The following is a 23,580-nucleotide window of genomic DNA, read 5'->3' as shown; positions in this document are numbered from 1 at the left end:
TTTTTTTTTTGCAGTACCAGGGATTGAACTCAGAACCCTGCACTTGCCAGGCAAATGCTTATTCTACTGAGCTAGCTCCTCGGCCCCAAAAGAACAGTTTATAAATTAAAAAAATAAATAAATAAAGTCACCATATGACCTAGTCAATTTCACTCATAGGTATATAATCAAAAAACCTAAGAGCAAAAATATTCACACTAAAAAACTTGTACATGAATAGTCACTGCAACATTATTCAAGTTCATTTAAATTTTAAAGGCAGAAACGACCCAAAGGTCTATCAACTGACAAAAGCATAAACAAAACATACCACATCTTTGAACTCTAAGAAGGAATGAGATACTGATACATACAACTGGAATAGACCTTAGAAACATTGTGCTACAAAAGAAAAATGAGGAATGACTACTAACAGTGTTTCTTTGAGGTAAAGAAACTATCCTAAAGTTAATTATAGTGGCTGCACAACTTTGATAATATACTAAAACTTAATTATTTACTTCCAACTGGTTGCTCTAGTAGTATAGGAATTATACCTCAATAAAACCATTGGAAATCTAAGGGTATTGATGGTGCATGCCTGTAATCCCAGCACTTGGGAGGCTGAGGCAGAAAGATCACCTTCAGTTTCAGGACAGCCTGGCTATACAGTGAGTTCAAAGCCAAGCTGAATTACCTAGTGAGACTGTCCCAAAAAACAAGCAAACTAAAAAAGCAATAAAATACAAATTAAGGACACAGTAATGTTTAACGATCTTCCTTCAAGAAATGTTTCTTTTTAAATTTCCCATACAAGGAAACAATAATAGTAGTGCCTAGTGAGCAAACAGGTAAAGATGGTGGAGAAATCACTCAACATGCAAATAACTAAGCTTAAGTGAATACTGATTAAAATTCACATTTACTCAGTGATTAATATTTACAAGTCTGGAAAATAAGTTTGATGATTAAAACACTGTAAAAACTACCTGAACAGACTGCTATCTGTATTTGTGCCTCATATTTATGGAATACACTCAAGTTCTCCTTATATATATATCTCTTCTTCCTTCCTTAATCGCTACCCTCAATGACTACAGTCCAAATTATACCTTCATTTACCACCTAGAAAACACCTAAATGAATGCAGCATATTTTCCTCATCTCACAGCCAGCTTTCCAAATGTGAAACAGACCAGGTGAATGACATTCAAAAGCATTCCCATAACCCCTTCAAACGGTCAGTGACATCTTGGATAAAAACAAACGTGTATGTATAAGGCACACCTGGTCCTACTCATGTCTCCAATTCCAGTTTCACTTCCCATCATGTTCATAGCTCCCTCTCTGCTCCTGATGCAATTATTTTTTTGCAGTACCTTACCACACGCCTTTTAAAATAAGGCTTGTTCTTTTAGACAACTTGTGCCAAGGATATAGCTCAGCCGCACAGCACCTGCCTGCCAAGCGTGAGGTCAAGAATTCAATTCGTGCTTTAAAAAAAAAAAGCCTGCAAGTAGGCATGGGGCCAGGAGTTCATCCCCAGGCCTGCCGTGCTGGCCCCGCCCCCGGAGTGCACTGAGATGGCAACTGAGACCGGGCATGATGGCGCACACATGTAATCCCAGCTTTTGGGAGGCTGTAAACAGGTAGATCACTATGAGATCAAGTAGTGAGACCCTGAATACCCTGAATACCCTGTAAACCCTTCCCTACAATACCAAAAAAAAAAAAAAAAGTACAGTTCATCATATTAGCTAATGTGCACTTGTCCTTCATAAAGCATTACCTGGTGAAGATTTCCTTCTTATGAAGCAGGTAAGACAGAGGATATAAATTCCTTTAATGCAATTCTTTAATGCAATTTACGAGGTTAACTGTATACTAAACATGCAAGCTGCAATCAATCCTAGTAAGACACATATTTTTCCTCTTCAATTTCTTAGAAACCAATCTGTTCATGATTTTGCTTAACTAGTTATGTACCAATGGACACTTCCAAAGACCTTTCAAGCTAAAGTGGTTAAGATCTTTACTTCTGAATGTAAGCCCTCTGTCAAACTCAGAATTTTAGCAGACTCACAGCCTCTATCCCTGATTTAGAAAATCCACCTGTATGCCAGGCCACTTGGGTGCAAAAGAATAATACCAGCTGGATGTGGTGGCACACATCCTATAATCCTTAAGAGGCTGAGGACAATGATCACTGGGAGTTCAAGGCCAGCCTGCACTACAAAGTGAGCTCAAAGTGAACCTGAACTGCACAGCAAGAGCCTGAACTGCACAGCAAGAGCCTGTCAAACACTCTATGGCTTATAGCAAACCTCAGAAAGGAAAGGTTAGTTTCTCAGAATTTTTTAGAGGGCCAATCTGAGATCCATTCTTGTCCTCTTCTGTAGCGAATAAGCTCTAAGAACAGAAACCTTGTGTTTTTGTTTATATTTTTTTCCCTTTTTCTTTAAAGTGTATTCTCTATCCTTGGTAGAGATTATTCAAAAATGAATTAAAATAAATATGTACAAGACACAACAAAATATAACTTTTTACTTTTAATTCCAACTAAGTTAACTTGTTAAAAGCTGCTAAAACCTCTAAAACTTTGGTTTTCTATTTACAAGACAGAAAATATTCACTTGACAGTGTTTCAAAGCACATAGCTTTTAGAGCACAATAAAACACTCAACAAATTAGCCATTATTAAAATGTTTTCCTTAGATAAACATTCTCCACCTAAATAATAGTAAAGGTTCCAGCAAACACTATTCACTCAGCCACTTGAAAGAAAATTCTGTATTTATTTATATAGTAAGGTAATGAAGAAGCATCAGCTTGTTTTACTTCTTCTATTCTGTGAGATAAAAGCCTGAATTTCAGTTAAGCACTAGTCCAATAGTCTCACATACCAAAGCATTGCCTGACTTTTTAAGGGGTGGGAGAAATATGACTTCAAGAACATTTTCAGCAGGCAGAAAAGTCAGCTCTTATTGAAGGCCCACTTTTTTAAAAAACACATTCAGCTTCCCTTTTAATCTTTTCTGTGTTCTACATTGTCTACTGTTGATTAATCTTGAGTATCACACTCAGTTCCATCAATGATCATTTGTTAAGAATGTTATAACTGTCACTGTTATGTTTAACGAAATTATAGCGATGGAGTGCTGCCAGCCAAGTAGACTCTTTTATGTATAATTCAACCAACCTTTAGATCTACAAGATATGACTATGTAGTACACACGTACACAGAAAGCAATTAATAATTTTCACTATCAAACTACTATAATAGTGCCTGTTATTAAAACTGCAAGCTTCATTCAAACTTCCAATCTAGTATCAAATAATGTCAACCAGCCAAAAACAAGAAAGAATGTAATTTTTTCTATGGTCTCAAAATCTGAATCAGAACAGAAAATATATTATGGTTTTATAATAGAAAACGCTAGAGAAGATCATCTAGGACCTCACTTTTCCTCTATCTCTATGTTTATGTCAGAAGACCACAGCTATCCAGTTTTTCCTACATGAATTTTCATCCCATTTGTGTAACTTTTGGGGCCTGGCTCCCTGCTGTGTGTTTTCCAATCTTAAGTTTTTGCGATTCCAATTACTCTGCTGCACTAACTTCCTCCTCAGTATAGACTACTGTAGTTTCTCTCTTAGATTGGGCCTGGGTCTTGGTAACATGAGCAGTGAGTATGCAGCCTTTAGGGTTGCCTCCCTCTAGAAAATGATGACAGGTAGCATGCCAAGTACATCTTGGTCTGTGGCAAAACCAAGAAAAGATGGGCTTAAAGAATCTGGCTAGATGGTTCCTGTATAAACAGTACCTGGTGATGCCTGGACTTCTAAGGTCATAGTCAGATCTGCCATCAGAAGACTAAAGGAATGGAAAGACCAAAAGAAACTATTTAAGACAACCCTAGTCTATAATAAATAGATAATCTTAAGTTTCTAAAAAAAAAAAACTATACTCTGGTTTCTCTTCAGATCGTATAAATCTTTCACCTTTTACTAAAAAAAAACTACTGTGGTTTTTTAATGCTCCTTGGAACTTTTGCACTATTGTTCATATTGAACTATCCTTCTCAAACCTAAATCTCTTCCTCTAGTATACCTAACAAGTTCTAATGTTATCTAAACTCAGGTGACAAAACCTTTTACTTACACAAACAAAATCCCTTTTATCTCAGTAAATGGAATGAAGTCCAGTCCTAAATAGCCTCTTCACTGGGCCACTGTTATGGTTTGTGTCTAGATGTTCTCACAAAGCCTCATGTAGAGGCAGACTTCTAGAGGTTGTGATTAATTCATGATCCAATGCTGGGATTATGGATATAAATGCTGCTGAGATTATGGGTGTGAGTGCTACACCCGCCCTGGGGCAGATACCCTGGATATAGTATGAAGAAAGGAGAGAGGCTTGCTCTTTGCCTCTGTTGCTGCTGTGGTTGTGTCTGCTCCTGCCTTTTTGCCCTTGCTGCTTTGCTGTTTTCCACCTCCATGAACTGCTGCCCTCTGCCATTTGCCACTCTGCCCTGGAGAAAGCCTAATATGGACTGAGAAACCTCCACTAACTGTGAGCTTAATAAACCTTTCTCCCTTAATTTTGGGTGCTGGGTATTTTGTCCCAGCACGGAGAGAAAAGTTACCAAGACAGTCATCAAGGCATATTTTCCATAGAAAAATATTAAACGAAAGCTTTCTCTCTACATCCTTTTATTATTTCCTCTCTCCTTATACACTGAAGCATACTCCTTAAATCGAAGTTTTTACTGTGTGTGTGGTTTGTATTCAGGGCCTTTGCCCTAATGTGCATCCCAGGCACAAACCCCTATAGACCCCACCAAGGTCTTGTTACATCACTAAATTACCTAAACTGGGCTCAAACTTGCAGTTCTCCTGCTTCAGCCATACAGAGTGCAGGGATTACAGGCATGTATTCGTTCGTTCGGTTGTTCATTCATTCACTCATTCATTCACAGTATTGAGAATTAAACCCAGGGCCTTCCACGCTAAGCTAGCACTCTACCACTGAGGTAAACCTCCATGTCTAAACTTACAAAAATTTAAAATTCTGTATTGTCATTTCACAAGTATCACAGCAAATGTGTTGGGTTTTTTTTCCCAAATGTGTATTTTTAATCTGAAAGTTTCTTCATTAAATGACTTTAAGAATTGAGAATTTTTAGCTGTTGGGGACTATTCCACCAAAAAACATTTAAGACTTTTAATAGCCAGTATTTATCAATTAGGCCAGAGATGAACAAACTTTTTCAATAATGGGTGAGATAGTATCTTAAGCTTTGTGTTATGATCTGGATGTGGTTTAATGTACAATGGATTTGTTTCAGTACAGTTTCCTGTACTGAAAGGCTAGTTCCCAGTGTACAGATGGGATTTAAGAGACAGAACCCAGTGAGGTCACTGGCGATGCTGCCCTCAGAAGAAAATAAGCTACAATATATTTTTATAAAACAAGGACTTTTAAAAATGCAATACAGGATCTACAGAGTCTCGCTACACAGATCAGACTCATAGTGATCCTCCTGTTTTTAGCCTCCCAGGCGCTGGGATTACAGATGCATGCCACCATGCCCAGTCTACGGACATTTTAGTAGTCTTCCCAAAAGGTTATTATTTAAACTTGAGCCTGGCTCTACTTAGCTTTCTGGCTTCATGTCTCATCATGTGACACTGCTCTTAAAACTGCCATTCAGGGCCAGGGAGATAGCTCAGTGGAGTAAGTACTTGCTTGTACAAGGTCCTGAGTTCGCTCCCTGGTACCACAAAAAAGAAATTAAAAAAAAAAAAAAATGCCATTCAACATAATGCAACAGAGCCAAGAGGTTCCTCGTCAGAACTAAGATTAGGTAGGGCTGTGTACAATGGTACATGCTTGTAGCCGTAGCACACAGGAAGCTGAATGAAGGATCACTGTGAATTTGATGCCAAACTGAGCTACATACTATCCCAAAAAAAAAAAAAAAGCTAAGCCCAAGCAGGCACTATACCCTTTAACTCCCAAAACCGTGAGCTAAATAAACTTTTCTTCCAACATAGCCTGCCTCAGGTAGTTTGCTATGAAGACAAAAGGTTATAGAAGGTTGTACTACTTCTAGACAAAGCACTAAGCTCTGCCCTTTGCAGAATAACAGTGACTCGGCAAAGTATGTTTCAACCAAACTTAAAGTGATCCATGGGGCTGGTGAGATGGCTCAGTGGTCTAAAGCACCTACTTAGAACAAGCTGTAGCAAAGCACAGGGACCGCAGTTCAATTCCCCAGCACCACATATGTGCCAGCCAGCCCCACCCCCTGGTGGGCTGAGCTGGCCACACACACACACACACACACACACACAAATAAATAAAATTAAAATAAATAAATAAATAAAGTGATCCAGCCATTAAGTTTAAGCAACATTCTCAATCCTATAGATCCATGGTTTTTGTTTTTATTTTTGATAAACAATGTACTTTCACATTCTAGAGAGTCCTATGATGCACTGAGTCTCACCTTATGCAAATTTAGCAACGTGATGTATTTTGTATTCACTATTTAAAGCAAAAATTTTACAAATTCTGGTGTCTTTCCCAATTTGAGCAATACTAAATAAATCGCACTATAATCCTGGAAGAGCCCAACCAAGAGGATGTTATGAGTTACATTCCAGAGAACTACCACCTTCTATGCCTTTCAGGTTGTTGGCTCTTTGACCAATGGAATTAAGGGGAAGAATAAATATAAAAAGGATGAAAAGCAAACCAGTACATCTTTCTCCATATAATTCTTGGGCCGGGGAGATAGCTCAGTGGCATAAGCGCCTGCCTGGCAAGTACAAAGTCCTGAGTTCGATCCCCAGTACCAAAAATAAATAAATAACTAAATTACACTGGAATCCATATAATTCCTTAAGGACCTGAGTACAGACCAGGATCCCTTAAACACACAAAGAAATCAAAAACCTCACTCCTACAAACAACACAGTTTCGATACATTCAACTCAAGATAATGAAATTGACCAGACATTTCTCTTTTCTTCCACCTATAGTACAACGACTCATAATAAGTATAATGAGAAGAGAAGAAGAATCAGCACATAAAAAATGTAATCAACTTCCAGAATATGGAAGTAACAAAAAGATTGGTAAATAGCAGAACAAGAAAATAAGGACCCACAGCACACACAGAGACACCACATAGTCAAGGGAAATAATGCGCTATGCAGAATTCCAGTTTTATCATTCAAAATAAAGGTTACTAAAGAGAAAAGGAGTAGCAGAAGGAAACTAATGCTTCTATTACAAGTTAGTAAATAATGCCAAAAGTTCAAGTAATAGTAGTATAAAAATTATCAGTAACATGAAGATAACCACCAGAACAACAAAAATGTTTATAATTAAAAACTTTTTTCTTCAGGGGATAATCAAGAGCAGAATTAGAAGTAGTTTTCAATAAAATGTCTTGTATTTTGAAAAACTATATTCATATGTCACCTGGAAAAGTACAGTACTTACATTTTAATGCCAATTTTATTCTAACTCCACTTGCCAATACTGGCCCTCCACCATTAATTTCTTCCTCCCTAAATTTCTTATGTTGAAGCTCCATTCCCTAATATGACTATGTTTGGAAATAGGCACTCTTTAGAGGTAATTAAGGTTAAATGATGTCATAAGAGTAGAGAGCCCTGGTCCAACATTAGTGTTCTTTTAAGAAAAGATATCTGGGCTGGTGAGATGGCTCAGTGGTCTAAAGCACCTACTTAGAACAAGCTAAGCTAAGCGAAGCACAGGGACCACGGTTCAATCCCCTAGCACCACATGCCAGCCAGCCCCGCCCCCTGGTGGGCTGAGCTGGCCACACACACACTAAATAAATAAATATATAAATAAATTTTAAAAAAAGAAATCTGGCAGAATGTATCTATTTCATGCCTCTATACTCTGTAGCCTACTTATCCCCTTGTGTAAGGACACATATTTGTAAGCCAGGAAAAGTATCTTCCCAAGAGCACAATAGTTAACACCTAAAAATGAGTTCCAGCCAAAAGAGCTGTTGAGAAGATAAAATTTTGCCAGATGCCTGCAATGCCAGCACTCAGGAGGAGGCTGAGGCAACAGAACTGACAAGAGTTTGAGGGCAACCTGGGTGGGCTACATAGTGACACTCTGTCTTAAACAAAAGAAAACAGAGGAGAGGGGAGCCAAGGGAAGAGGAGAGGAATTTTAACTGTTTAAGCTACTTTTCATAAAAAATTGATTACATAAAAATTTCTATCCAATTAAGGATAGAACTTATGATTAATCAATAAGAACTTTGGGGGAAAAAGTAGAAAAGGGTACACGTATCTCTGTATTCTTAAAACAGAGTCCTCCCAGTAGCAACTGATTTCTACTCTCAGTTCTAAATCTCTGAGCTAAAAGTGGAAATGTTTATTCATTCTCATGCCTCAACTCCTAACTCTGTTCCTCTGATTAAGGCCAACATGAACATGGACATGTTATTTCATATTTAGTGAATTCTATCAAACAAACCTAATGATTTTATTTAAATAAGATAATTGTCAAAAAAAAAAAGATTATCATCATTTCCATTGCTTTTACTAAAGCCTTTTGTGCTCTACACTACAGATGCTTGAACTCCAAATAATTACAAATGACACGACTGTTTATAAATGATACTATGAAAATTGCAAAGTATCATGGTGAAATACTTGTTATAAAAATATCCTACACCAAAAAAAAAATATATATATATATCCTACACAAAAAATACTGGAAGCTACTACAACATGCTAATCAGTTTCAATTTAGCTCTGCTAGGCAAAACCCTTGATACCTCCAAGATTTCTCTCCCCTAGCAGCACAGGCCCTGTTAAGCCCCTCTCCAAATAATCCTGCACTGTTGTGTGTGAACGGAACTTATAAATTTGATGGGATAGTAACTCTCTGATAAATATGTTACAGAAGTCTCCATTACAGCAGTTTGGAAAGCACAGCCTACTGGCTTTACAGAAGTAAACTGCTATACGTGAGCTAGCTCAATAACTACAAAGATCGAACAGTGACAACCAGAAACTGAGAAAAATTCTCTGGTCCAAGCAGGGCCTAAATCCTAACCCAACAAAATTATGTGCTGGTTTGAGTCATGAGCTAAGCTAGTAGCAATGGGTTACCCATCAACAGAAAACTACTATGGCTAAAATTTTCTTTCACTTCTTACTTGTGTCACAGATTTTAATTTCCTATTTCTGTGAAAATTATTTTATTAGTAATTCAAATTCTATTTTTAAAATATCAGTGGGTATGGTGGCATATGCCATAATACCACCACGTGGAAGACTGAGGCAAGAGGTTCACAGTGAGTTCAACACCAGCTGAAAGAATTTAGCAAGACCCTGTCTCTAAAGAAAAAAACAAAGCAAAAATTTCCTTTTTCTTAAGTAAGTTTAAAAGTGAAAACAGAAATTCAGTATTTTACATATGTGAAAGAAACACAGGTTAGTTTTAGTAATAGTCATTTTAATCAGCATGTTATTTATCAACTTTAATACCTGATCCCAGGAGGATAGTGACATTAAGTGGCTGAGAATATGCAATATTGTACATCTTTCCCAGAAATGAAAATCTAGAATCCTTTTTTGAGAAACACAAGACATATGCCAGGTGTGGTGGTACATGCCTGTAATCCCAGTAATTGAGAGGCTGATGCAAAATCACCAAGTTCAAGGACAGCCAAGGGTACATAGTGAATTCAAGGTCAGCCTGAACTACACAGTGGGAACCTACCTAAAATTAAAAAAAAAAAAAAAAAACAGGTGGGCCGGCGAGACAGCTCAGCAGTCTAAAGGGCCTGCTTAGGCAAGCAGAGGGGTCCACAGTTTGTTCCCCGGCACCACACCAGACCCACCTTCAGAGGAAGCTGAGCCGGCCAAAAAAAAAAAAAAACAAAAAACAAAACAAAAAAGGAAGGTTATCAGAAGAGTTTATTTTCCTAAAAATTGTAAACCTGAAATACGCAAACATCTGTCTCCCAAGATCAAGTTTCATGAGAGGATAGAAGAAATCCTCTGGCTAAAATATTATATATTATTCATTTATATTTAACAATACCAGAATTAAATGTTTAAAGACACTCAGAAATCCTCCCAGGCCAGAATTAACTTTCTTAAAGATGTTATTGTAGCTCAGTAGTGTACTACATGCTTACTAAGTTCAATCCCATTGTTTTAAAGTGCTAACAAGAACTGTATGACACAGAAAAATGTTTATACGCTTTATAACTAATGATCCTTTCTATAGACTATCTGTATTGTAACATATATGAATATTTTACATTAAACAAAATATACTTTTTCCCATAATTTTATTGAGAAACATATAGCAATGAGACAGTTGCAAACCAAATTGGTAGGACAGTTTCAATAATTAACACATTGCATACATTCTTCCTAGTGGTTAATTGCTGTACAAGATGCGGACATGATATCTTATTTACAAACACTACTACAACAAATACCTCTATTCATTAAGAGAATGTAACTATATTCTAACCATTTTGAATACACAGATACAAAATGGACATTCATCTGTATCCCCTTTTTTTGTTTAGTTCCGTTATTTGAATATTATAAGTGTGTTAACTCAGCAAAATAGTCTAAGAGTCCAGTAGTCCATAATAGTATTGGGTCTTCCGCTTGACTGGCAATGTCAGAAATTGTTGACCTGAGTCCCCTACAGCTCAACATAACACCATAGCTTTACTTTTTATACTTCGTTTTTATACTTTTCTGCTGGATGGTTAAGACCAAGATGAAGCAAGACCTATGCAACAAGAGTTGTAGCTTTTGGGTCTGATTAAGGTCAGTGAAATCCCCTTAGGATTTATCCTGAGATCCTGCACCTCAGATTGTAGATCCTTTGTCAGTGTCAGCCATGTGGATGAGTCACGGCCAATGCTTGGCCAATGTGCTCTCTGTGAAAGCCTGAGAGAGTGTTTTCTCTCCATGTGACTCTCCTTAGGCACATTCTACATCATCGATCACTTTCCTCTTTGGCCCCATAATCTCCTTGATCAGAAAATTTGGAACACTATTGAGTTATGTGACGTTACAAGTTCTCATATGTTCTGAGTCTTAATTAACCTTGGAAGGCTAGGGCCTTCCTTGCGGCCCTCCTTTTTCTCTAATTTTGGTCTGCAAACTTTGGTTGTTTACCCTCCAGAAGAGAAGTTTATTGTTATTATCATACAACCTAGACTGTTAAGCTTAACCTATCTGTCTGAATATCAAACACCTTAACATGGAACATAACATGGAACAGGTATTTTTCATCAAGTATTGATATATTGAACTCTACAGAATATGACGAAAAAACATTTAAAAATTAGAATATATTTTAAAAATAGGCATAAAGAATTATAATTCTTACGTTTACATGTAAATCCAAAAATCTAACCATATACAACCTTGAAGCAGGACAGACCCACAACATTGCTTTGCCTGTCTCCTGCCTTCATTCAAACAAAATATACTTTTTCAAGCATATATAAATATTTGTGTAAGAACATTAGCTTCTAGTACTGTTTAACAGAGAATTATCTTACACTTTACATTAATTTAAAACTGCATTGTAATTTAAAAGTTGTAATCAACTCTCCATGAACCAAATAAAAGTATTCAAGAACTATGTTTAAGCCACAAAAATGTATTTCCATAGGTTCTTAATTCAACACACACATTTATAGAATCTCTCCAAATTAATGGAATACAGCTGATCTGCAGTATAAGCCAAGATGGAAGTAATAAGTCAACCACAAAGCCCCTCAGAAGACAACTGAAAACCCCAGACGAAATATAAAAGTACTGCACCAAAGGACTTAAAAAGAAATCAAACAATAGGCAAAGTGGACTGATATGAAAACTAAACACGAACCAGTGAAAGCACAGTAAGGGACTGGGTAGGGGAGGTAAATTTTAGTTTCATCACAACCTCCTCAGCTCTTCTCTTATACCACTACATTGTGAAGCCTCAGCCTGGAGAGAAAATTGATCTTTTTGGCCAAGGAAAAGAGAAAAAAAGAGCCCTGTGATCTATAGTACATGGGAATCCCACAGAGAGAACATTCCCTAATTTTGTGTGAACTAACTTAACTTAGGTCCTGAGCTCACCCTGGAATTTTTTGCATGGAACAGACCCAAGGAAAACACAGTTAAAGCTCTAAGAACTAAATCATGTCAACCACTACCTAATTCCTAGAGTAATTCATGAAGTGGAACATGTGTCAGGCTTACCTAAAGAGCAGAACAAATGTTTTCAAAACTGAATTGATGCTGGAACCATAGCAAAGAGGCAAGACAAACACCTGCATCCTGATACCAACCAAGTCCTTTCCCAAACAAAAATCAGTATTTTTCAAGGAGTTAAAGTCTGATAACTTACTGAAACTGTCCAATATGGAAATAAAATTTGCTCAATAGTTCAAAGTGCACGCGCAAGTATACATTAACACCCCAGGAAAATTTGTGCAAAAGGTAAAGGAAAAGACTTTAAGAAGGCCAATCCCCAAGTGCCAACAACATTGGATTTGAAGATCTTAAGGATGTAGTAGCTATCCCCAATAAGACAGATAGAAACACTCTTGAAACAAATGCAAAGATACAAACTTTCAGAAAGAAAGAAGAAAAAGAAACCAAAGAACATTTTAAAACTGAAAAACAGGGCCAGGTTTATAGCTCAGCGCCACAGCACCTGCCTCACAAGCATGATGCAGAGTTTGATTCCCAGTACCAAAAATAAACAAATATATAAACAAAAAACAGAAAAATACAAAATCTGGAAGAAAGCAGAAAGGAGAAATACAAAAGCCACAAACATGAAAGCAAAAATTTTTGCTAGTGACTTAAATGTAGTAAAAGTCTTTCATGATTACGTACACAGCAACTTTATATATGATAATTTAAAAAAAATATAGCCTGCATGAGGAAGAGAAATTCAGTAAGGTACAAAAGCATTAGTTAACCTGATGAACATTACTGATGGAAATATACCGAATGTCTAATATGTTTTCTGTTGTCTAATATGTTAAATCAGAAATACATATGCAATAATTATAACTCTGTGAGTTTAAAAATTATGCCAGGAAGGGGCTGGGGAGATAGCTCAGTAGAATAAGTGCTTGACTGGCAAGCACAAGGGCCTGAGTTTAATCCTTAGTTCCACCAAAAAGAAAATTTTTTAAACAAAAATAAATAAAAATTATGCCAGGAATAGTGACACAGGCCTGTAATCCCAGCACACAGGTGGCTGAGTCAGGAGGATTAGCACAAATTCAAGGCCAGCCTGGGCTACAAAGTGAATTGAAGGTTGGTCTGAATTACAAAAATAGTCCTTGCCCCCCTCCCCCACAAAAAAACAATGGATCAATAAGGCAGCAAGGAGCCAAGCACCAAGGAGCTCATTTCAGCTGAATTTATTTGGGAGCATGGTGGCACATGCCTGTAGTCCTGGCACTTGGGAAGCTGAGGCAGGAAGATCACTGAATTCGAGGCCAGTCTGAGCTATATAGTGAGTTCAAGACCAGCCTACACTACACAGAGACCCTGTCTCATAAATAAATAAATAAATAAATAAATAAATAAATAAATAAATATCCTCCATAATGCCTATGACAATTATATACTAGGTTTTCATGGGTAAAAAGCTAGCAATATTATCCAACTTTCTCATAATTACATTCAGTTGACTGTAGACCAACTTTACTATGTATAATGTCAAAACCATGGGCAATGATACAAATTGCTTTCCCCCCAAGAATTTTTCTTCTTATAACTTTTCAATCTTGTCTTGATAACCTTATGTTAATAATCATGGGTATAAAATTCAATGCAACAGGATATTTCACTCTGAAACAATATCCAATATAATTTGTAGTTTTGTATAATAAAATGATCATTTTTATATGTCTTAAGCTACTTTGAAAGCTAATTAGTAATGAAGTTTCATTTTCAAGGTAAGACAGACTAAAAGAACAGAAATACGAAACAAAATTCAACTGATTAAAAGTTTAAAGCTTAATATTGACAGGTGGAATCAAGGCAACATTCAGACTACCCAATGAAGACAAACAAAATATTAAGCCCTTTAGAAAACAAAACACAAAAATAAGGCCCTCTCTGCAAGTATCTAACCATCTTCAGAACTGAAAGTAAAAGGTTTTATACACATTTTTATTACTGTAGATTCTGAGTAGTTCTGACTTGGCATTATTTGCTGAAATTCCCTAATGATTTCAGGTGTTTAAAATGTAATCACAGGTAACTATAGAGGTACTTTTTGAGCGTGTATATTCACCATTAGTAACTGAGTATCTTTTGTTACTCTCTCCTCACATCCCTGTATTCATCTAATTTAAAAATCTGAGGACCCAGGAGGGCCAGTTTTGTTTCATGAAAACAGGAGCAAAATACATAAATTCAGTGCCAAAGTAAAACTATTACTGAAAGGAAGAAAAGGGGGAAAAATCAGAAAAAAGGAGGATAATATAAAAACAAAGCTTTGTAATTAAGGCGGGAAAGAGGTTGAAGAGAAAGGAGGAATGGGGAAAAATAAGAAAAATCAAGACATGTACAGGTACAAATTTCCTATGATGAGTATGATCATTACGTGTATCTAATTTTCTTCTTTTTTTTTGGGGGGGGGGAATCAGGGATCAAACTCAGGACCTTGAGCTTGCCAGGCAAGCACTTATTCCACTGGGCTATCTCCCTGGTCCCACAATGTATACGAAATTGTAGCAACAAACTTAATTTTAAAAAAGTGTTATTGGAGGAGGTTATCTACATTATAAATATATAATCCAGTTGGAAAACAAAAGAAACTACTTAATCAAAAAATCAGGCATGGTGGCACACATCTATAATCCCAACACTTTGAGAGGTTGAGGCAGACAGATCACAAATTAAGTGCCACTGGGGGACTTTGCAAGACCTCATCTCAAAACAAGAGGGCTAGGAATATAACTCAGTAGGAAAGCCTTGGGTACAATTCCCAATACTGTAAAAAAAAAAAAAGGAAAAAAGAAGAGAAAGGAGAAAAAGGAGGATGAGGAGAGGAAAATAAAGATTAAGTGAAGTAAATGAACATGAAACGCGCTTACTGGGAAAAGAGCATTTCTTTTACAGCTATAATTGTACTTCCACACTAGCTTACTTTTATAACACATCTATCAACAATTTTTACAATAATTACCAAAAAAGATGGAAGTATCTATCACACATTAGAATGCGAACAGAACACTATGCTCTCCTATTTAAAAATCACTTAAGCTGCAAAACCAAGATACAAAGGCTGGAATATATAGTGCACAGCTTCTCAATAAACATTCTCATTTCATAGCAGCATGTAAATGCAATGTATTTAAGCACACTTATACAGATTGTAACATTTATAGTCTTACACTATCTTATAAAAAGCTTTAGATGGGCATGACAGCACACTCCCATAATCCCAGCACCTGGGACGCTAGGACAGGAGGATCACTGTGAGTCTGAGGGAAGCCTGACCAAGATGAAGGTCAGCCTAAAATCCACTGCAAACCCTGTTGCCAAAAAAAACCCCTAAACTTTAAATCTAAGCTCAAAAACTTATACAGATGAAGAACAAGGAATCCAAAAGAATTTTAAGGTATAAAGTGATTCAGATAAAACTGCTGTTTGAAGAGTTAATCTAAATCTAGTAACCTTAAATATATAAATATATATATATATATAGCTCATATATATGAACTAAAACAATGTAGTAAATTAAAAACCAATTAAAATGACAAATCAAAGGAGAAACAGGGTACATGTGAGTAAAAGTATTAACACTGAGAATTTAAAGGATGAGGATGCTTTATTTATAAGATAATGCACTGAAAAAACAAAATAATTCACTGGATTTCATGACTGGCTAGGTGAAAGAGAGGCACCTAGGGGCTGGTGACATAGCTCAGCAGACTAAGTGCCCACTTAGGCAAAAGCAAGGACCTGGGTTCGATCCCTAGCATCACATGCCACGCCAGCCCCGCCCCAGGCGTGATGAGCAAGTCACTGAGATCCGGCATGGTGGCCTGTAATCCCAGCACTGGTGAGGCTGAAAACAGGAGGATCACTACGAGTCTGAGCTGCATAGTGAGACCCAGCACCAAATACATAAAACCAAGAAAGACAGACAGACAGACAGACAGAAAGACAGACAGACAGACAGACACACACACACACACACACACACACACACACACACACACAGATGGACAGATCTAGAAATATTAAGTTTTTGAGTTTGGACATATAGCAACATGTTTTTAGTGCTGACATAGACCCTTGAAAGTCATCTGTGAGGGGCCTCCAGTTGCCGCCTCCTGGAGCGATGAGGAAAGTGAGGCCCATGGAGGTTAAGTGACTTGGCCACAAACAGCTAGTAAGTGGTGGAGCCAGGACTCAAACCCAGGAGCCAATGTCCACATTGTTCCTCTCACTCTTTCCTGTGTGACTGAGACTTGTGGTTTACACTCTGGATTGACCCTGTGTGGAGGAGACAGAACTGCAGCAGCAGGAGCAGCAGCAGCAGGCCTGGCTCCAAAGCATCACGGAGGACAACAACCTGGTCCCTATTGGTAAGTCAGCTTCAGAGCACTATGATGAGATGACAATGAGGACAGTAAGGAGGACTCGCAGGACATGTATGAGATGAATGACTACAATGAGTCACCCAATGATGGAGAAGTCAACAAGCCTCAGAGAAAGGTAACAGTACCACTTTTCAGATCTAAGGGACTTGGCTGAATTAAGAAGCATTATCACAACTGTCAAATCACTTTGCCTTCAAAATGGTCTGATAAGACTGGTATGATTCTCCTTTATACATGTATGAACGTCAGGTAAGTGACAAATTCAAACTGTTAAAACCCCGTTGAGAAAGTTATAGAACCATTATCTCTAACTCAGTTTTTCTAACCAACCAGATGTTCATAGATGTGATCTAGGTTCCATATATAAAACAAAGAAATCCACCAGCTAGCAACCATGTAAACACTCACAACTACAGTAAGCAACTCAACAGTACAGTAAAGGACTATAGAGACTTACTATCTAATAATGTCAAGTTAGTAACAAAATAACTTCAACTAAAAGACAAAAAGTAACATTTAGGAGTCTACTAATCAATAATGGCCAAGTAAATCCTACTTAAACATGAACTTTAGGCAATCCTGAATAGGACTTAAGGGCTTCAAACTCTGAAGAAAAAAGGTTCCTTTCTCTAAAAACATTTCATTAATATTAAAATAGACCAACTTTACCTTTCTTCCAAAAGCTAAGACTCATGCTGTTTTGGGTTTGGAAAAAGTACCACAAAAGTAATCTGGTAATAAATGCTCACTGTGAAAAATTCAAACTATTAGAAGCTCTCATTCACTGTACCCATTACCTCCTGCTCACTTTAAAAAATAACCACTGTGCAAAGGCTAGTAATCACATTCCAGAATCTTCCAGGTGTATCTATCTATATACCAATGAATACTGTAAATAAGTATATTTACCTGTTTATAAACATAAAAGACATTTTATATATCCTAGTAAACAACTGTTTAAAATTAACCTCCTAAATAAATTCTTATTATCGCTAATATCATTAGTCTAACATAAATTACAGACTATTTTGTTACTATCTTCAACTATTTTTCCAATTTTGGAAAATATACAGAATATAATCTAGCATATTCTTTTGAATTCAACTTCTGTTCATTTTTAACCACTATTAAAGTACACTATAATACAAAGGTATTTTTTCATGACAACAACCACATCCACAGCACTACATATTCCTAAACTGCAGCTATTTTTTAAACTCAACATTCCCACAGAAACATTTTTAGAGAAAACTAAAACTGTACAATACTAAAAACACTAAAGTATACTTTAGTGCTCCAAATATTTTAAAAAATTATTGTTTTAAAATATTCAAATCAACTCCAAGAGGTAGTCACTGACAGTAATATTATCTAAACTTTTCAATGAATAAGGCTAAGAAAAAACTTTAAAAGACTTAATCATAGGATTAATATTTAAAAGGTTCTAAAATACATCTTACCTAAGCCCATTTTATAAGTGATAAAACCAGGGGCCGGGGAGATGGCTCAATAGAATAAGCACTTCCCTGGCAAGCACAAGGGCCTGAGTTCAATACCTGGTACTGCAAAAAAAAAAAAAAAAAAAAAAAAAAGTGGCAAAACTACAATCCTCTTCCTTGAGGTTGTTATCCGCACATCTTTGACAGTAACCCTATTAATTCTGTAAGTTTTTCATGCTTTAATAAAACAGGCGTCTCCAATCCCCCACACCATGGGGCGATTGCTAACAGCACTAGTTGCTAACAGCACTGTGGCCTGTTAGCAACTAGACCATAGGGCACGAGGTGAGAAGCAGGCAAGTCAAACTTCATTTGTATTTATAGCTGCCCCCATAGCTTGCATTACTGCCTGAGCTCTGATTCCTGTCAGATCAACACTAACAGGAGATCAAACTGAGGTACTCAGGGATCCAGGTAGAGTGCTCCTTATGGAAATCTAATGGCAAATGACCTGAGATGGAGTTGAGGCAGGGATGTTACTGCTGAGGAGCAGCTGCATCTTTCAATTATTTGACTGCGCAAAGACCATAAGTTAACTGCTCACAGACACTCACCAAAACCCTATCAATAAATAGCAAGTAACAACTAAGTTGCATGTCATGGCAGGCTTTATTGTATAGTGTAAAGTAAACTACGGTACTTTATTTGTACAGCTGAACATGGTGGCAAACTTTTAAGTCAGAACCGTGGATGGCATGCCTAATATTTCATTCATCACTTTCATTTGCACATCTTTCTGCATACTTGTCTCAGTAAGAATTGTGAAAAGCCCACAAGCTTAGCCAAAATGAGTAAAATAAATAAATAACTGGAACATTTCACTGAAAAGAAGAAAGACTCAATGAGACTTGTAGAAGACTAAGTCTTCCAGAAAACAAACATCCTGCATTAAAATACTAAGAGCCCTACTAAGAGCTGGCTGTGTAAAATATATGGCAACTGCTATCCAAAGATAACAAGAAATCTTCCAAACTGCTTTGCTACAAGATCAAGCACAATATTCTGCATTAAAAGACAAGCCTTTGGAATCTTTCAAAAGAAAAATATGTGAATGCAAAAAACAGAAGCAATTATTGAAGGCTATCATTTCACCAAATGAGTCTGCACTGAGAGCATCATTCTTAAGTGGCTAACCACACTGCTAAGGCTAAGAAATTCTTTAGTATTGGTGAAGAGCTGATCCTAAGTTGATCTTAGGAAAGGTGGCAACCTGAAAGACGGCATGCGTTCCTCTTTTGGCTAGTACTGTAACTAGATGAATTGCTAAAATAGTGGAGGATACTGAGGCACAACTGTTCAAAGGACTAATGAGTCACCATGTCACAAAAACCAGGCTGGCAGGTCCACTGATAAGACAAAGCAACGATGCTCGTTTTTGTGCAATGTTTTTCAGGAGGATGTACATGAAGATATGGGCTAGTATATGCACTTTTGCTGTCAATCAACATAGCTGTGGAACTATTCAAATTTTTGAATGATTATGCAAGAAAACAATTGATCATTTTATATTTATATATACACGCACACAGATGCCATGATTGAATGGCTTTCTGGTTTTAGTACTTGGATCAGACATCACTTGTGAATGTGAGTCTATGCAATGTATCATTCATAAACAAAATGTTATCTAGTCCAAAAATGTTACCGAACAAATAGTGAGTCTGAAGGCAATGAACACTGACAGATACTAGACAGCACAATGAGTATAAAGCAAATGATGAGTACTGGGTCAAAATTTACATCCCAAAACACATCAGGTACCAAATTCTACACCAAGGTATGACCGTAGTTTGCAAAACCTCAAGCAAGTACTATTGATACAAAGAGGTCACCATTATTAAAAAGTAAAAATTAGAAATAATGCCAAAGGTACACAGTGATAAATGCAACTGTACTGCTCTCCTACAAGACCCTTATATTCAGGCTCAAAGACTTTTCAGTTTTCTATAGAAGATGAGTTACTGGAAAATTGCTAAATAGGTGTTACTATGCACATTTCCTTGCCTGAGAAGGCATATTTTTCTCCTATGGCACCTTATTTTATGAGCAGAAAAGCAACAGTACACTGTTACTTATTCTGCCCCAGAGTTACAATAAAATGATATGATCATCTACTAAGAAACAACAATTCCCATTCCTCCTCCGCATTTTTCAAAATATGGTTTTGGTATAAACACTACCAAAACCACATTTTGAAAAATCCACACTGAAAAAATAAATAGGGTACTAAGGTGCAGAGGATATAAATTTATTCTAATTTGTCCACTATGTGTTTCTAGTATATGTGACTCTGAACAAGTTTCATTTCATCACTTCTGAGTCCTGATTCCTCATCTGTAAAATCAGTTTACAGAACAACATAAGCCTTCTGGTCTAAAACTTTCAAGTTTTAGAAATTAAGTTCAAGCATGGAAGTTAACAAGGAACGCAATTATAAAACAAACTTCAGTAGGATCTGTAGTACAAATGAATAACATGACTATGATGGTCTTTAACTGTCATAAAATTATTCCCCATAACAGAAAAACTCTATAACGTATACATGTACATATATATACACACACACACACAAATAGCTTCTGCAGCTTAAATTTTCCATGATTAAAAAAAAAAATCCATCTTTCAGCTTTTTCCCATCTTCATCAACATCAAATTAGATATGAATATTACATTTTTTAATTAGTACAAAATACTAATACTGAAATGACCAACATGTGAACAAAAGAATCATTTATAAAGCTTCATAACAACTCTCCCACAATAGTTGGAAATTTTCAAATAAACATGGGCTTTACATCTAATACAAACATTAAATTCAATTTCATGTTCCCAAAAAATTGGTTACCATATAGTTAAGGTAAAAAACTATATGACTAAAACAGTAAGTGCTAAATGATGTTTAAGCTTAATGTTTTAAAAATGCTAGTAAGTCCTCATTAAATAAAATTAAATCCTTAATTTTCTTCACAAACCATTCAATTAACTGAAGATTTAACAATACACAAAACAAGAACTAGCTGTATAAGTAGAATTTGAAAATCTAGCATTTTTCATGAAGTTACTTTTAAATACCTTTATACCCTCAAACCCAATTTGAGAGAATGAAATCATCAAGGAGTAAAAGGGTAGAAAGAGACTATCTAACCAACCATTCAACTTGAGGAAGATTCTATAAGAGTTTGTTCTAAGCCTACCTCAACTGTGCCCCTTTTTTCTTTTTTTTTCAGAATCGGGGATTGAACTCAAGCCGTTGCGCTTACCAAGGAAGCATTTATTCCACTGAGCCATCTCCCCAGTCCCCTACTGTGCCCCTTTCTAACCTCTTCTTGCTAGATGACTGAGCCATACCTCCACTTTAATGCCCCAGATACCAAATACTAAAAATGTACAAAACTATTATATTCAACAAAGCAATAACAATTATGGTCTTTGGTTGGTTGAAATTTAGGTGATTTTAATCAGTCTAGTGAGGATCTTTTTTTTCTTTTATTCTTTTTTTTTGTTTTGTTTTGTTTTTTTAAAAAAGATAAATTTGATTTATTCAGTATTATGAAATTTCTTTACATTTATTTATTGTAAGACCTCATAAAGACATTGAAAAGACACCCCACAATCTGAAAGACACAAATGCAACCAGAGGAATAGCAGGTTTTATCATGCAGAATATAAATATCCCTCACAGATCAGTAAAAAAAGTCAACTTCAAATTTAAAAAGGGAGGAAATGGGCTGAAGGCATGCATGTGCATTCCAATGCTGAGGAAATGTGGCTGAATTATATCATTTGGAAATGTTAGAATAAGGTAGTTACATGACACACGGTCTTTCTACCACACAGTGCTAGCAAATCTAAGATATGTAACAAAACCAAAGATTATTACGAATGTAGAACAGAAATAATTATTGTCCACCATGGTCAGTGGAGTGGTAAGTCCTTCTAGTTTGCAATATGATTTTAATTTTTTCACATAAAATATGGGACATTCATACACACATTTTTAAAAGTTCTACTAAAACTATAAAAACAATTAAGTAGGAAATTATTAAAAATTTAAAAGAAGACTTAAAAGAATGAAATTTCATCGTGGGAGAGCTCAAAGAAGACTTTAAAACAAGGTTTTTTGGCCAATGAAATAGCCCACCAGTCTTAGTGCTTGCTTATGCAAGTGCAGAGACTGAGGTTCGATTCCCTCATGCCCATGCCAGGCCAGGCATGTCCCCAGGGGCCCTCAGCCAGTGGCAGATACTAGGCACGGTGGCATAAACCTGTAATTCCAGCACTGGAAGGTGGAAAACAGGAGGATCACCATGAGTTTTATTCTTGATAGTGGCAAAAAGATCTCCCATTCACTCTGATGTCCAACACTGTCTCCTCAAGCTACACTGGTGACAAGTATCATAAATCATTATATTGACCTAGTCACTCAAGCCAAATAAATGTTTTGTTAGCCCAAATATTACAAAAGTACAAAAACTAAGTATAAGAAGTAAAGCCATGCTCTTATGTTGACTGTAGGGGACTCAAGTCAACAATTTCTGACACTGCCAGTGAAACGGAAGACCCAATACTATTATGGACTACTGGACTCTTCTAGAATATTTTGCTGAGTTAACACACCTATAATATCCAAATATTACTAATATAGAAAAAGTCTGCTGACCTTTGTAATGAAGATTTCATTTTCAAGGAAATGAATGGAATGAATATTCCCTATCCATTTTTTCTCATCGATCAACAGAATCTGCATTAAAGCTGATCCTTCACCTACATTCCTCTCCACATCTAATCCTGAATTTTCAAATGTTACCTGATTTGAAGAATATTAAACTAACGGTTTTTTACTAAAGTATAAGTGACTGATATTCAAGCTAGAAAAAAGGAAGATGAAAGTTCATGTACCTTTAGGAACTCACACACACATGCGCGCACATTGATAAAAGAAAAATCAAGACACAAATAGGAACAGAAAAAAAGCTAACCCTAATATTTCAAATGAGTAGCACAATCATCTAAAACAAAGAGAAAAAAGAAAACACAATGTTTATACGTAGCATTTTATACACATCAGGTTAAAAAACACTCAAATATTAGATTCTAGTATGGATCTGTTTTCAGGCATAAACTTTAGCAATTTGGAACTACCTTCTTCGTAGAACCAAGCAAATAATAAGTAGATACACTATAGGTAATAGAAGACATGTTTCTTGTAGAGAAATTAATTCCAGATTAGAGCAATGGCAGGACCAAGAACCCTATGCTGCTATACTGGAGTTCAAAATATCCAACAGTGAGAGCAAGGCTTTTTAGACAGATAAAAAACAAACTCATGGCTTTTCTAATAGATATAAAACAGATGATAAATATGTGTGTATAAAATACCTAAGAATCTGTTTCTGCTGATAAACTAAATTTCTTGGAAAAATAACCAATCA

The 23,580-nt window shown here is 36.3% G+C and overlaps 1 protein-coding gene across 7 annotated transcripts in view; it reads right to left on the bottom strand.

The window, feature by feature from the left end:
• Nucleotides 1–23,580, bottom strand: part of Scaf8 (SR-related CTD associated factor 8) — a 199,977-nt gene that overhangs the window by 166,142 nt on the left and 10,255 nt on the right. The gene's annotated exons all lie outside the window — the stretch shown is intronic.

The sequence above is a fragment of the Octodon degus genome, unplaced genomic scaffold (assembly GCF_000260255.1).
Source record: "Octodon degus isolate 3935 unplaced genomic scaffold, OctDeg1.0 scaffold00024, whole genome shotgun sequence".
Classification (NCBI taxonomy): domain Eukaryota; kingdom Metazoa; phylum Chordata; class Mammalia; order Rodentia; family Octodontidae; genus Octodon; species Octodon degus.
The sequence above is the reverse complement of the archived record's forward strand: the minus strand, read 5'-3'. Positions and strand labels throughout refer to the sequence as shown.